Source organism: Canis lupus, chromosome 12 (assembly GCF_011100685.1).
Source record: "Canis lupus familiaris isolate Mischka breed German Shepherd chromosome 12, alternate assembly UU_Cfam_GSD_1.0, whole genome shotgun sequence".
Classification (NCBI taxonomy): Eukaryota; Metazoa; Chordata; class Mammalia; order Carnivora; family Canidae; genus Canis; species Canis lupus.
The window spans coordinates 21,512,347-21,529,548 of NC_049233.1; positions in this window are offsets into that span (position 1 = coordinate 21,512,347).

Sequence of the window (17,202 nt, forward strand, 5' to 3'; positions counted from 1 at the left end):
ACAAAATAACACCAAGATGAGAGTAAGATAGATCCAGGATGTAAGTCTGGTTTCCAACAAAGTTGTTGTCATAAAGTAATAACAAAAAGTTAGCCACTGTGTTGCCCCAAATTAGAGAACATATTATTTACATTACTGCAATGTCTGATGGGTGAATGTAACACTTACACTAAAAAGTCTCGGGCCAAAATACCATATGTCTTTAAATATATGATCACCATTTTGCAGATTATTTTTTCTGTCTTCTACATAATGAAAGGCCTTATCAAAATATATTATTTGTTAAAAACATGTATTAAATAATATAAAAGCTTATAATAAAAGACAACCATCCTTTGTACCCGTCACTACCCATCTCCCAGAAACAGCCAACTTTAACTCCTTTGGCCATTTTTTAAAATAGGTATTATCATGTCTTTTAATAGTGTGCTCTTATTATAGTTTTTCAGTTTATCAGTGTGAGGCTTCTGCTATGACTATGAACGAATGAATATTTAGTTCTCTTATACTCTCATCTCATCTCTCTGTCCTCCCATAAAGTTATAGCATCACTTTTTGTTAAATTAATGAAAAATCATTGCATGAAAGTGTCATTGCAGAACCAAAATGTCATTGCAGAACCTATGAATATACTTCTTTCTTGTATGCTTTTGTCCTTGTCCTTCTAAACATATTTCCTTTCTTTTTGGAACGTTTTCCTTACAATAATCCTTTCTTTATGTTGGTGTTTTTTGTTTGTTCCTTCTTGTTCTTTAAAAGCACCACCATATTGGGGCACCTGGGTAGCTCAGTCAGTTAAGCATTTGACTCTTGGTTTTGGCTCAGCTCATGATCTCTCAGTTGTGGGCTCCAGCCCTGCACTGGGCTCCATGCCCAGTAAAATAAAATCTTTTCAAGTAAAAAAGCACCACCATAGTTATCTGGTATATGTATGTATGTATGTATTTATTTATCAGTAAAAATCTCATAGAGCCTTCAGTGATTGCTCCAACCTCTACTAGTAGACCTCTAGATCTCCTTTGTGGTATGTCCATTGAGGATCTCCTAAATCCTGGTATGTCCCTTGAGGATCTCCTAAATTCTGGTCCTATGCTTTTGTACTCTCTTGTTTTGTATAGCGTATTTTCTGGAAACTTCCTAAGATAGGAAAGAAATTATTTCTGAGGCTCTGCATGTCAGACAATGTTTTTATTACATTTGAATACACTATATCCCTTGATGTTTGGAAAGCATTGCTCTGTTGTTAGGCATTGTTTAATTTTCAGTTTGTTGCAAGAGTTTAGAAATACAGTCAATTTTTGTATAATTGTTTTGAATTCTGTAACCCTGCTGAACTTGTTTATTAGTTCCAATAGTTTTTTAGTGGAATCTTCATGATTATCTCTATGTAAGATTATGTCATCTTTATGTCTTTTTTTTCCTATCTGGATGCTTTCTTGCCTAATTGTCCTCGCTAGAACTGGTGAATAGAAGTGGCAAGGATAGATGTCCTTATCTTGTTCCTGATCTTACAGGGATAGCATCCAGTTTTCTACCACTGTTTAATCATGAAAGGGTGTTGCAATTTGCAAATGTTTTTCTTGTGTTTATTGAGATGATTATGTGATTTTTTTTTTTTGTATGGATATGGTGTACTACATTAGTTGATTTTGGGGTACTAATTCCTGGGATTAATCCCAGTGGGACATGGTGTGTAATTCTTTTTATTTAAATGTATAATTTATTTCACATATACAATTATATATATACATTTTTTTGTTTCTATTTTATATGCCTTTTCATAAGTTTCTTAGCATTTTGTTGACAATTCTCATATCCATATTTAGAAGAGGTATTTGGTTGTAATTTTCTGTTGTTTTTGTTTGGTTTTGGTATCAGAGCAACATTGGTGTCAGAGATGCGTTGGAAAGTGATGTCCTTCTGAGAATATGGTCCTCTGACTAGGAACTGGGGGCACAGGGAGCTGGAATGTAGTTGCCATCACTATGAGCTGAGAAGGACGGAAAAGAGTAGGTCTTGGTTCAAATACCACAGACTCTTGTTTTTGTGAAGTTTTAGCAGATTTTCTTAAATAAATGTGTCTTCATTTGCCCTTTGCCCTTAGGATAATGTCCAGAGATTTTAAATAGTTGATTTTGAACATAATTTTGTTTTTGTTTTTGAGCACAAGTTTTGCTGAGCAGTAGGTCTGTGGAGTCTTTTATACTCTCACACATCAGAAACTAAAAGTAGAACTTTAATTACCTTTTCTTATCTCCTCTAAGGGTCTTTTAATTTAAAAAAAAATTATCTTGGTTCCTCTATTTAATATAGGAGGAATCCCCAAAAGTGCCCTTTTATTGTTCATTCATATTTAAAACTGAGGTGTTGAAAAGCTGATTATTCTGTAGGGGGCAAAGGGCCCAAACAGGGAAACTAATGTGAATCAATTACAGAATTTATCTCTAGATTACTAGGTCAATTATGGTTTCAGAATAGAATATGAAAAGAAATTAAAAAATCAGAAATCTGGAGGAAGAGTGTACTAATTATCTCATCTTTCCTAAATGGAGCAAACCAACACTGAATTGGAAAAATCTAGCTCTTCTCCTCACCCTTGTCATTCTAACACTCTCCACACTTGAATAATTTCAATAACTATTTTTCTTTAATTTTAGAAAAACCTCTTGGGGAAAAAAATGCCTTTTGGGTAAAGAAACATTTACCTAAGCTTCAGTCATTCCTGTAATTTAGGTTTAATTTAATTAAGAGAAAATCAGATTTAATTTTTTCTTAAAAAATCATATATAGCTTTATCCTCCCTTTATAAAATAAATTCTATTTATACGTGTTTATCTCTTTGACTAATTCTATTGCTTATATATCTACCAACCTCCTTTCTCTATATATGCATAGAGAGTTTATAACAATGTATACCAATTATTAATACTAGTTATTTCTGGGTAGTAAGGATATGGGGTGCTTTATTACTTTCCCCCTTTAATTTTTTGCATTGATTGACATTTTTAATAAGAAGTACATACCAATTTTTTAAAAAAAGTCAATACTATGCAAAAGCAAAACCCAGCCCATTAACAGAGCCAATCAATTAAACAATCAAGGCTGGGACTATGGTGAGGCCAGTGAGGAGCCTGGGATACAAAATTTGGGAAGGCACTCCCCTGCAGAATCATACAAATGCACCCTCAGCTCCCCACTGGCTTCACCATAGTAGTCCTGGACAGCCTTGCAAACAAAATAGGGAAGACTGGCAGATCAATGTACATGAAGAACAACATGTTTGGAATTCTAGGAGATGAGTAAATCATACTTTTCCTTTCTTATAAATGATTATTAAATATATTTTTAAAGCTATTTGCAGAAGTAATCATAGGCTTTACACTCCAGAAGTTAATTATCAGACACTTGGTAACTAACCAACACCTAGTCTTCTCATTCCTTCCTGTCCCTTGATTCAGTACTTGTGTGTGTCACAGGCTCTGACCGCAGGGCACTGAAGGGGGCGTGTTGCTGTCAGCTGCATCTCTTGCTTCATTTAGGAGTTTTCTGATCATCCTAGCTAAAACAACACAATGCTCTCCTTTGTCTTTCCAGCTTATTTTCCTGCTTTAATGTCTCCCTAGCAGTTGTCATATTTCAAATGTATTCATCCTTTCTGCATACAGTTTTATTTTGTATGTTATGTGTTGATTGCCTGTCTTGCCTTATTAGTATATAGGCTCTGTGATGCTATCCTCATGGAAGCCTGATGGTGTACAAGAAGTTTCCATAGTATTTGCTGAAGAATGAATGAGTCCATTGTATACTCTTTGAACGACTGTGGACCTGATGGTATTGTGACAATATGAAAAATGCACAGTCTTACTCCCCACAGGGAGAGTACACATGGCAGCCTCCCTCCCTGCCTCTATTCCCAGAGACAGTCACTGGCCTTATATGCAATCATTACCTCCCAATCACATACATTTTGTTTTTACTCACCTTTTCCTTCTCATAGTCTCTTTTTAATTTCATCAACTCTTGTCCAATTAGCACAGGGAAATATTTCCCCCCCTTAAAAAATCACTCAGACTGATAAGTATAGAAAGTGATAGTAGTAGTAATAAGACACTCAATGAAAAGAAAGTCCATTTTTTAAAAGAGATTTTATTTATTTATTCATGAGAGACACAGAGAGAGAGAGAGGCAGAGACACAGGCAGAGGGAGAAGCAGGCTCCCTGCAGGGAGCCTGACATGGGACTCGATCCCGGGTCTCCAGGATCATGTCCTGGGCCGAAGGCGGCGCTAAACCACTGAGCCACCCGTGCTGCCCAGAAAGTCATTTTTGAAGAGAAAACAATAGCATTATTAATTGTGGACATCTGTTAAGTGTTTGCTATATACCCGGACCTCTGCCAAGCAATTTAAATGCATTGCCTCATTTAATCAGTATAGATAAAGAAACCATGGTGGCAAGAAGTAACTTGTCTAGGTCACAGAGCCAGTAACTGGTGTGAACCCATGTTAGTTTGATTCTAGAGCCCAGGCCCTGCTGGGGTAACAAAGAAGTTGTGTTGTTCATTCCTAACATAACCCCCTCTGTAGGATTCTCCCTACATCTTCTTCCCACACTCATCCATAGTACAAGCAGTTGCTCTCTTCATGTTCCCGCAGTGCTCTACTCATACTACCTCCGCTGTGATCACATAAAATGTGGTGGGTCTGTGTCCGAAAGGCTCAGCTGGGTTCATTTTCACTCATTGTCAGTGTTATGAAGCACTTGTTTGCCTTATTCATTGCAGTTAGGGTTGTAATAAAAGCAGAAACTTTGGAGCTATTATCTAATCTATCTATCTATCTACTATCTATCTATCTATCTATCTATCTATCTATCTATCATCTATCTATCTATCTAGAAGATAGGGAAAGTTCAAAACTCAGCATCTACCACTTATTGGCAGTATAAAGTTAGGCAAAGTATTTAACCCCTTAGAATATCAGGTTAGTCATGTGTGATGTGGGGATAATGAGGCCAGTGTTACAGTGTAATGAGAAGAACCTAAGATGTGTTTGTATGGTGCTTGGCATTGTGCCTACTAGAACAACACAGGTGCTTAGTGAGTACTCTTCATCTCAGTCCTGTACAACCTTCTGCCTACCTTGAATCTGACACTTCTGTTACACTTCATGTAGCATTTCAGCTATGTTATGTGTTACCTGTTTTGATTTGTATTAGTTATCTATTACTTTGCAACAAATTACCCTAAACTTAGCAGCTTAACACAATAAACGTTTACTATCTCAAAGTTTCTGTGTCAGTGATCTGGAAACAGCTTAGCTGGTGGTTCTGGTTCAGTCTCTCATGAGGTTGTAACCAAGATGTCAGTTAGACCTGCAGTCATTTCAAGGCTCAACTGGGAGAGAATTTGCTTCCAAACTCACTCCAGTGGCTATTTACATGCTTCAGGAGATTTGCTTCCAAGCTTACTCATGTGGACCGCTCCACAGAGCTCTCAGGGCATGGCAGCTGGCTTTCCCAAGAGGAAGCGATCCAAGAGAATGACAGAGAGCACCCAAGATGGAAGCCATACATAGCCTTCTTATAATCACTATTAGGAGTGATATCCAATGACTTTTGCTGTATTTTTCATTCATTACAAATATACTTGTATATACTCAAGAGGAAGGAATAATAGAAGATGAATATCAAGATGTGGAGATAATTAATTAGAGCCATATGAGAATTTGTCTACTATATAAATATTGTACAGAGCTAGCTTATGTGCCTGTTTCACTGATTTTATAGAAAAGTTTTAATAGAAAGTCCTGTGTTTACATAAGGCACTTATACACTTTGAAAACATATACATTGCTAAGCAGATAACTGGCCATACCAGTAATAAAGCTTCAACATACTCCACAACATAAAAATAATAACGATTATTTCTTTTCATAGTATTTTAAGTTTTCATGCTATCTGTACCTTTCATTTCCCACTCTATGCATAATTATCCTTTTCCCCTGAATTGGTTTGTTTCTTAAAAACCATTTCCCCTTTGGCTGTCTCCTTGGTACATTTTCCACTCCCCCCTCTTTGGTCTATAGATACATGCATGCACACACATACACACACACTAGCTTCCTTCCTCAGCAGCAAAGATCAGATAGGTAGTCATGGTGAAATATAAATATTACTCCCAGTCCCATATTTGGAGGGCAACTTGTTTTTTATTCCCAATTAAGTCATAGGTGTAGCTACCTCCCTGGAGTGAAATGTCCTGCCTTGGGATGATCTTGGCTTCTTTTCCCCCTTTCTCTTGGTGGCTGCTCTTAGTCATAGCATTGCCTAATTGTGCTGGCCTCCCAAGAGGGATTGACATGGGTCAATTTTGATTTTTGTTTTCTCAGGTTTAGAAGGATTATATAAATACAAAGTTATGTATAAGTGACTTGTAAAACATACCAAAATATTAAATAAGTATTATAAATATTAAAACTTTATTGTATAAGTATTAAAACATGTCCTTTACATAAATATTATCTGCTTGGATATTAAAAAGGCAGATTCAACAATAATAGTTTGACATTTTTTCATTCTTCCATTTCTATAAATTACTATTTTATTAGAGATAGTGTTTAATTATTTGGATTGTCTATGACTGCCAATAAGTCTATTAAAATAAACAATTTCTGCTTTTGAAATATGCTTTCTAAGGAAAGTAGACAGAAATGAGCCAGATGAACTAAAGAAAGAAATATAAGAAGTCATGAACAGGTAAATATTGTGTGACAAATATATTTGATGATGATAGTTACATTAGGGAGGGGGAGAGAAAAACTGATAATGGAAAAACTGAGGTGTGCTCACTGTGAATCATGAAAGAGAAATGTTTATAAAAATGAAAACCTAATAGGATCATTTACTTATGATGGACTTTGTGCCATTTACTTTTATTAAAAAGTATACTAATGAGAACATTTTGAGGAAGAAGTATAATTGTAGTCCTTTTAGAGTTGTCAGAGACCTTATGTACTTTTTTTTTTATCCCATCTGCTCCAGTTAGGATGAGAAACAGGGACGAAAGAGGTAAACATTTTGATGTCCAACATTATTTTGTTGAAGAGTCAGGGCTGAGATTCATTGAATTCTTAATTCAGTAGCTTTTATTAATAATTGTACTTTATGATCTGGAAGAGAATTGATTTAAGCTTTCACTTATAAATGTGAAATTTCTCACTTTCTTCATTACTTAAGATATTTAAAAATCTGAAGTAAGTCTGTCAAATGAACTATAGTTATATTCTATGTGTATATGAATTCAATAGAGGGGTTTTAACAACAGATGAGACGAAGCAGAGAAAAGGATCAGAGCACTTGAAGACAAGGCAGTGGAATTTATCCAATCAGAAGAGCAAAAAGAAAAAGAATGAGGAGAGCTTAAATGACTCATGGGAAAACATCAATTTTCCCCATTATAAGGATCCCAGAAAAAGAAGAGAGAAAGGGGCAGGCAGAAAACTTATTTTAAGAAATAATAGCTAAAGAAAACTACTTGTTTCTAACTTGGCAAAGGAAATAGACATCCAATCCAGGAAACCCAGAGTACTTCAAACAAGATTAATCCAAAAATATCCACATCAAGACATATAATTTAGTTGTAAAAAGTTACAGATAAGAAAATATTCTTAAAAGTAGCATGGGATAAACAACCTGTTCTGTACAAAGGAATCTTCATAAGATGGCTATCGTCAGAATTTTCAGCAGAAACTTTATAGGCCAGAAGAAAGTGGCACAATATATTAAAAAAAAAAAAAAAAAAAAACAAGTTGGAAAAAAATGGAAAGAAAAAAAAATCTGGCAATCAGGAGTACTCTATCTAGCAACGTTGTCTTTCAAAAATGAAGGAGAGATAAAGAGTATAAAGAGTACTTCAGACAAGCAAAAGCTGACAGAGTACGTCACCATTAGACCAGCCTTAAAAGAAATGTTAAAAGTGCTTCTTTATACTGAAATGAAAGAGCACTGACCGGTAAGGAGAAAACATGTGAAAGTATAAATCTCACTGGTAATGATAAACATATAATTAAATTTAAAATACTCTAATATTGTAATGATAGTAGCCAATTACTTATAAATCTAGTGTGAAGGTTAAAATACAAAAGTATTAAAAATAACTATAATTACAATAATTTGTTAAGGGATATGCAAGATAAAAAGACTTGTATTTTGACACCAAACACAAAAAATGTGGGTAGTGGAGAGTAAAAATGTAAAGCTTTAGAATGTGTTTAAAATTAAGTTATCATCTAAAAACAGACTATTATGAATATAAGATGCTTTATGTAAGCTTCAAGATAAACCACAGAGCAAAATCCTATAGCAGTTACACAAAAGATAAAGAAAGAAATCTAAGCATATCACTACAGACAATAATCAATTCAGAAAGAAAGAGAACAAGAGGGAAGGAACAAAGGAATTACTAAACACCTAGAAAATAATTAACAAAATGGCAATAGTAAATCCGTATCTATCACCAATTACTTTAAATGTAAATGGACTAATTCTCTAATCAAAGGACATAAAGTGGCTGTACGAATAAGAAAACAAGACCCAACCATATGCTGCCTAAAAGAGACTCCCTTCAACTTCAAAGACACATGCAAACTGAAAACAAAAGGATGGAAAAACATATTTAATGCAAATGGAAACCAAAAAAAACAGAGATAGCTATATTTACATCAGACAATAAGACTTTAAGTCAAAGACTGTAATAAGAGACAAAGAAAGTCATTATATAATGATAAAGGGGTCAATCTCACATGATATAAGAGTTGTAAGTATTTATGAACCCAGCATAAGAGCACTAAATATGTAAAGCAAGTCTGAAGACAGATCTAGATAACATTCTGAAGAAAGAAATAGACAACAATAGTATAAATAGTTGGAGGACTTCAATACATTTAACAATGGATAAATTATCTGACAGACAATAAGAAAACTCTGGACTTAAACTACATGTTAGATCAGATCAACTTACAGACATTTACAGAACATTCCATCCAAGAGTAGCAGACTATACATTCTTCCCAAGTAAATAAGGAATATTCTCCAGTTGTGGTATGTTAAATAAAACAAGTATTAATACATTTAAGAAGATTGAAATCAGGGGATCCCTGGGTGGCTCAGTGGTTTGGCGCCTGCCTTTGGCCCAGGGCGCGATCCTGGAGTCCCGGGATCGAGTCCCACGTCAGGCTCCCGGCATGGAGCCTGCTTCTCCCTCCTCCTGTGTCTCTGCCTCTCTCTCTCCCTCTCTCTCTCTATGTCTATCATAAATAAATAAATAAATCTAGAAAAAAAATCTTAAAAAAAAAAAAGAAGATTGAAATCATAGCAGCAACCTTTCTGACCACAATGGTATAAAACTAGAAATCAATTACAAAAAGAATACAAAAATTCATAAACGTGGAGATTAAACAACATGCTCCTCAACATATAATGAATGAAAGAAGAAATCAAAAGAAAATAAAAAATTACTTGAGGCAAATAAAAATGGAAGTACAATATGCAAAAACATAGGATCCAGCAGAAGCAGTTCTATGAAAGATGTTCATTATGATAAATAAAAGATCTCAAATAACTTAAATTATATTTCAAGGAACTAGAAAAAGAAGAACAAACAAAACCCCAAGTTAGTAGATGGAAGGAAATAATAAAGATCAGAGTAGAAATAAAAGATATAGAGACTAAAAATACAATAGAAAAGATTAATGAAACTAAGAGCTGGTTTTTAAAGAGATTGACTGAGAGAGTGTGTGTGTATGTGAGGAAGGAGGAGGGGCAGAGGGAGAGGGGGAGAAGGGAGAGAAGAAAGGAAGAGAAGCATAGTCCTTGCTGAGTGTGGAGCCTGCCATTCACAACCCCGAGATCATGACCTGAGCCAAAATCGAGAGTTGGATGCTTAACTGATTGAGCCACTGATGTGCTCCAAGAGCTGGCTTTTTGAAAAGAAACAACATAGAGAAATCTTTAGCTAGATTTACAAGGAAAAAAATGAGAGAATGGGGAAAGGACAATTTCTTCAAAGAATGGTGCTGGAAAAACTGGATAACAGCATGCAAAATGATGAAACTGAACCACTATCTTCTACAATACATAAAAATAAACTCAAAATGGATTAAAGATCTAAATGTAAGACATGAAGCCATAGAACTCCTAGAAAAAAAACACAAGTAATAACTTCTTTAACATTGACCTCAGTAGGGATCCCTGGGTGGCGCAGCGGTTTAGCACCTGCCTTTGGCCCAGGGCGCGATCCTGGAGACCCGGGATCGAGTCCCACGTCAGGCTCCCTGCATGGAGCCTGCTTCTCCCTCTGTCTGTGTCTCTGCCTCTCTCTCTCTCTCTCTTCCTCACTGTGTGCCTATCATAAATAAAGTAAAAAAAAAAAAAAAAAAACATTGACCTCAGTAATATTTTTCTAGACATGTCTCCTGAAGCAAGGGAAACAAAAGCAAAAATAAACTATTGGGACTATACCAAAATGAAAGGCTTTTGCACAGTGAGGAAAACCATTAATAAGACGAATGGCAACCTACTGAATGGGAGAAGCTACTCATAAGTGATATATTCAATAAGGAATTAATATCTAAAATACATAAAGAACTTGTACAATTCAATAATAAAAAAGCAAACAATAAGATTAAAAAATGGGCAGAGGAACTGAAAAGACATTTTATTACAGAATACATCCAAATGGTCAACAGATATATGAAAAGATGTTCAACATCACTAATCATCAGGGAAATACAAATCAAAACCACAACGAGGTAACATTCGCACCTATTAGAATACAATTTTAGGGACACCTGGGTGGCTCAGCAGTTGGGTGCCTGCCTTCAGCTCAGGTCATGGTCCTGGGATCTGGGATCGAGTCCCACATCGAGCTCCCGGTAAGGAGTTTGCTTCTCCCTCTGTCTGTGTCTCTGCCTCTCTCTCTCTCTCTCTCTCTCTCTGTCTGCGTCTCTCATGAATAAATACATAAATCTTAAAAAAAAAAGAATACAATTTTATGGATCCAATTTTAACTGGAGAGACGTGACATCCTTTAGGTTTATTTTAGCTAAATGATCAATGTTTATTAATTGTGGTATTTGTATTGTCTAAAGGCACTGCTCAGTAGAAAGGGCACACTTCTGTTTGTTGATATTTTTTCTCTTATTTTCATAAAGCAGTTCTTGGCCTTTGATGAAAATTTAGTGCGCATATTGACTTAATTTATATTGTAAGAAATGCAACAATAAAATAAGGGTGATCTCGACAAGACTGATCTGTATGATCTTATAATATCCTATGTAAATCAACAAGGAAAACAAATGAGGCATCTGTGTTTATTTAAATAACTAAAAAATGCATTTTGATATATTGAGATGATGTATGTTGATAGTTCACTTGAATTGTCAAACATTATACAAATGTAAAGCATTGCCACAACCTGAGTAAAGACTGCTTGCAAGCCTCCTCTAGGCTTCATCCGTCAAGTTTTCAGTGTTACTGGTGAAAGAAGGCTATGAAGCAGAGGCCAGGAAAAAGATGGATTCAGTGGCAGGTGCTTATTTTGATTGAGCTCCCCTGGTGTACTCTCATTCATGTTGAAATCCTTTCAGTCTCATTTCTACTAATCCACCATATTGCTTCTCCAAATAAAGTACTCACATGGTAGGCTTTCTCTTAAGCTGGTAACTGAGAAAAGAGTATTGACAAAGACTAATGCCTAATGCATAGTTTTCTGCAGTACAGAAAACTCTTTCCATTATATTAATCCACAGTCTTTTCAACAGCTTTTTGAGGGTAGCAGTTTTCATGTCTTTTGTGGAAATAAAGAAATGGATATTGGAGTTAATATGATTCACTTATGATCTAAGCCCTAGTAGTGGCAGATGCAAAAATTTGATGCAAAAATCATGAGTTCTTTAGACCACCCCACGTGACAGATTAGTGTTTGGCCAATTTCCACCAAGGCAAAATGTTGTTCAATATTTGACTCATCATTAGCACATTTATGAGGAGACTGAGAAAAATGGAAAAGCAAATGAAACTCGGGCTGCTCATTTGTAACTTCTCTGAATGGAGGAGTAGATTAAAATCTATATTGTAGGACATTTTGGAATTTCCACATACTATTACAATCTGTGAATAAATAAATGAGTATAATTAATAAGAAGCAAGGAGTGTTGTTTTTCTTTCAGTAATGACTGAGTGGTTACTATCAGACTAAGCTTCCAATAGATAATAGTTATAATGCTTGACAAAATATTTTTAAAAACCTATCTGAAGATACTAGAGAGTGACCAAAAGTAAGCAGGAACTGAAAGGGACTGTATACTTGGAAGAAGGGAATAACACAGTGAGTTTTCTGTTTTTGTGGCTTTGACAAGCGTAGACATCATAGTACATAAAACCACTAAAATTTAAAGAATAACTTAAACAGGCAATGTTCATAGCAATCTGACTTGAAGTATTGTAGATGAGAGTTGGAGAGACCATGGCATCTAGGAAGTGACTTAGGGAAACTTCAGAAGGGATTGAGTGAAAGTAGAAGCTCCAAATTCTGCATATAAACTCCACCCATATCTCTGGCTGACCCCTTAACTATGCATGTGTAGCTCTGTTTGAAGCAGCACCATTAAGAATAAAATAACTGAATATAAAATTTCAGCTGCCATCCACCACAAAGAAAATAAGATGCTATAGGCCAAATATGTGTTCTGCCTCAAATTCACATTGTTGAAATGTAATTCCCAATGTGGAAATAAGGTCTCTGGAAGGTGATTAGGTCATATGAGTGGTGCCATCATGAAAGGGATTAATGTCCTTATTAAGGAAGCTCCAGAGAGCTTCCTCCTCCCACATCTTCTCACTATGTATGGAGACAGAGTGAGAAGAAAAACATCTATAAACCAGGAAGCAGGTCCTAACATAGTAGTGCATTGATAGTGGACTTCCAGCTTCCAGAACTATGAGAGAGAAATTTCTGATGTTTAGAGGTCACCCAGTATATGGTATTTTTGCTATAGCAGCCCAAAGAGACTAAGATATAAGAGTTTGAAGTTTGATTTAATCTAAGCTGTGTGCTAAAACAAAATAAAAAATTAATGCTCTTTAAAGTAACATAACAGAATGCAGAAATTCTACCATTCATGATGTCCAGGATACAACTAAAAATTACTAGGCATGTTAAGAGATAGGAAAATGTGACCCACACTTAAAAGAAAAGGCATTCAATGGAGACTAATCATGAGATGACCCAGATGTTGGAATTAGTACACAAGGAGTTTAAAGCAGGGATTATAATTCTATTCAGTACATAAAGGAAATTATCTTAATGAATGAGCAAATAAATAGGTCAGCAGAAAAATATAAACGATATACATAGAAAAAGAATGAAATAGATATTCCAGAACTACAAAATACCCTACCTAAAGTTGTATTTCATATGAGCTTAATTGTAGGTTGTGATGACAGAAGAACCAGTAAGTTTGAAGCTAAATATATATTATCCAGTTTGAAAGCAGAATAAAACAATGGGGAGAAAAAGCAGAACCTCAAGTACATGTGGGCATCTACCAAAAACTTCATTTGTAAGATTGGAATATCAAAAAGAAAAAAATTAGGGATCCCTGGGTGGCGCAACAGTTTGGCGCCTGCCTTTGACCCAGGGCGTGATCCTGGAGACCCCGGATCAAATCCCACGTTGGGCTCCCGGTGCATGGAGCCTGCTTCTCCCTCTGCCTGTCTCTGCCTCTCTCTCTCTCTCTCCCTGTGTGACTATCATAAATAAATAAAAATTAAAAAAAAAAAATTAGAAATTGGGCCAAAAAAAATTAAGGACTCAATGGTTGAAAATATCCTAAATTCGGTGAAAGTTCTAAGTTTATAGAGTCAAGAAATTTAGTAAACTCCCATTAGGATAAATATGGATATGCATAGTCAAATTGTTAAAATCCAAAGATAAAGAGAAAATCTTGAAAGCAAACATAAAAAATGACATATTACATATAACTTAGCATCAATTTGAAATATTGGTAACTTCTCATAAGAAACAATGAAAATCAGAAGAAAATGGTTAATTTTTAGAATGCTGAAGGAAAAAAAAACGATCAACCCAGAATTTTATTTACACTGAACATATTCTTAAAGAATTAGGGTGAAATAAAGATATTTCATAATAAAACTAAGAGAATCTTCTGTGAATAAACTTTCACCAAAGGTGAAAGAAACGAGGTCTCATATATGAATAAAGAAGACTGGAAATAGTAAACATATGAGTAAATATAAGGACTATTTTTTCTTATTTCTTTAAAATAGTTATGATAATTGGGGTGCCTTGGTGGCTCAGTCAGTTAAGCATCTGCTTTTGGCTCAGGTCATGATCCCAGGGTCCTGAGATCAAGCCCCACATTGGGTTCTCTGCTTGGCGGGGAGCCTGTTTCTCCCCCTCTCTCTGCCTGCTGCTCTGCATGCTTGTGCTCTCTTTCTTTCTCAGTCTCTGTCAAATAAATAAATAAAATCTTAAAAGAATATATGATTATTTAAAAAATTATAAAACTCTGTTGTGGAGCTTATAACATATGTAAATATACAAATACAAATGATAACATAAAGGAGCACAGAGGTGGCAAATGGACCTAGATAATTGCAAGAGTCTTCTGTTTTACATGAATTGGTATATACATGGAAAACTGTGAAAATTTAAGGATGTATATTGTAATCCCTAGAGCAGCCACAACAGCTAGAAAGCCTATAGACAAAATGAAATTATTTATTTATTCAAAAGATGGTTAAAGGAAGAACAGATGATCAAAAATCAATGGCACAGAGAGAAAGAAAATAAAACATAGTAGACTTAAATCCAACCATAGCAAAACAGTTGATCTTTGAACAACATGGGTTTCAACTACGTGACTCCAGTTATATGTGGATTTTTTACAGTATAGTACTATCAATGTATTTTTTGTTCCTTATGATTTCCTTAATAGCATATTCTTTTCTCTAGCTTATTTTATTGTAAGAATACAGTATATAATACATATAGAAAATATGTGTTAATTGAATGTTTATCAGTAAGGCTTCTGGTCAACAGTAGGGTATTACTAGTTAAGTTTTTGGGGAGACAAAAGTTACACATGGATTTTTGACTGTGTGGGGGTTGGCACCCCCAACCCCTGCATTATTCAAGTGTCAACTTGTAATTGTATTAAATCTAAATGGGCTAAAGATTACAAGTAAAAAGCTAGGGATGGGGGGGAAATTAGAGGAACTATTAGAGTGGCAATTTTACTTCTGATCATATAGGTTGTTGAATTCTAAACTGATTTACCCATGAGATTGTGTAGGTTCTCATATTTATCATATGGTTTGGGTATCCTTCCCTTATATCGGGGATATATAATCTCTAGAAAATGTCCTTAAATTCAAATGTGAAGAAACAGAGGTTAGGGTCTGAATGCTTACTCTCTCAAGAGGCCTTTGGGATTCTACTACAAATTTCTTCCTAGTATCCAGCATTCCATATAATAAGATTTAATTTGCCTATATAAATAACTTGGAGGGCCGCTCAAGTAACTTTTTACAGGACAAAGATTAGATATCCTAGATTAAGAAAAAAATAGTACAATAATTGTAATTATTCCCTTGATAACTACCTTTCTTTCAGTAAAACTGAAAGCTCTGTCTCATTCCTCTTTGTCTCCCCAGCAAATTAATCCAGGGCCTGGCACAACAGTGGGCATTAAATAAATAACACAACGTGATTCCTAGTCCTAGAAGTAATTTACAACTGCCTTTTAAATACATTTACCTGCATATTATTTACTAACTTTAAAAACTACTTTTATTAATGAATAATTTTATATAATAAAAAGTTTCCATTTTAAGTGTATAGTTTGATGTTCTTAATAAATGTATACACCCATGCAACCACCAACACAATCAAGATATTTGTATATGGGGGACAATGCTAGAAATTATATCAATAAGGAAAGCCTAAAAACTCTTCATGATAAAGAATTATTGGTCCTCTATTCTCCAATTCACAAGGTGTTTTCATTTTTTTTCTCTCTTACCAGACTAATTACCCCAAATTCTAGGCAGTACTGTATATAGGAAACCCTATAGACTCTATCAGAAAACTACCAGAATTGATAAATGAATTCAGTAAAGTTGTAGGATATAAAATCAATTTACAGAAATCTTTTGCATTCCTATACACTAACAATGAAGCAGCAGAAAGTGAAATTAAAAGGGTTGCATGGGTGGCTCAGTTGGTTATGCATCTCTTTTTTTATTTTATTTTATTTTATTTATTTATTTCAGAGAGAGACAGTGAGTGAGAGTATGACCAGGAAGAGTAGCAGACTCTCCACTGAGCAGGGACCCCCCCCCCCCAACTTGATATGGGGCTCAATCTCAGGACTCCAGGATCATGACCTGAGCCCAAGGCAGATGCTTAGCCAAGTGAGCCACTCAGGTGCCCCTGCACCCAACTCTTGATCTCAGTTTAGGCCTTGATCTCAGGGTCATGAGTTCAAGCCTCACATTAGGCTCCAAAGGAAAAAAAAAAGTGAAATTAAGAAAACAATCCCATTTACAATTGCCCCCAAAACAATAAAATATCTAGGAATCAACTTAACCAAAGAGGTGAAAAACCTGTAATCTGAAAACTATAAAACACCAATGATGATATAAAGAATGGAAGAATTATGCTCAAGGATTGGAAGAACAAATATTGTTAAAATGTCTGTGCTACCCAAAGAAATCTACACATTTAATACAATTCCTATCAAAATACCAACAGCATTTTTTACAGAACTTGTGCAAACAATCCTACAATTTGTATGGAACCACAAAGACCTGGAATAGCAATAGCAATCTTGTGAAAGAAGAACAAGGCTGGAGGCATCACAATTCCAGATTTCAAGTTATATTACAAAGCAGTAGTAATTAAAAAGTATGGTATTGGCAGAAAAATAGACATATAGATCAACGGAACAGAAGAAAAAACCCAGGATTAAACCCATGATTATATGATCAATTACTCTTCAACAAAGGAGGAAAAAGACTCTTCAACAAATAGTATTAGGAAAACTGGTCAACCAGATGCAAAAGAATTAAACTGGACCACTTTCTTTCACCATATACAAAAATAAACTAAACATGGATTAAA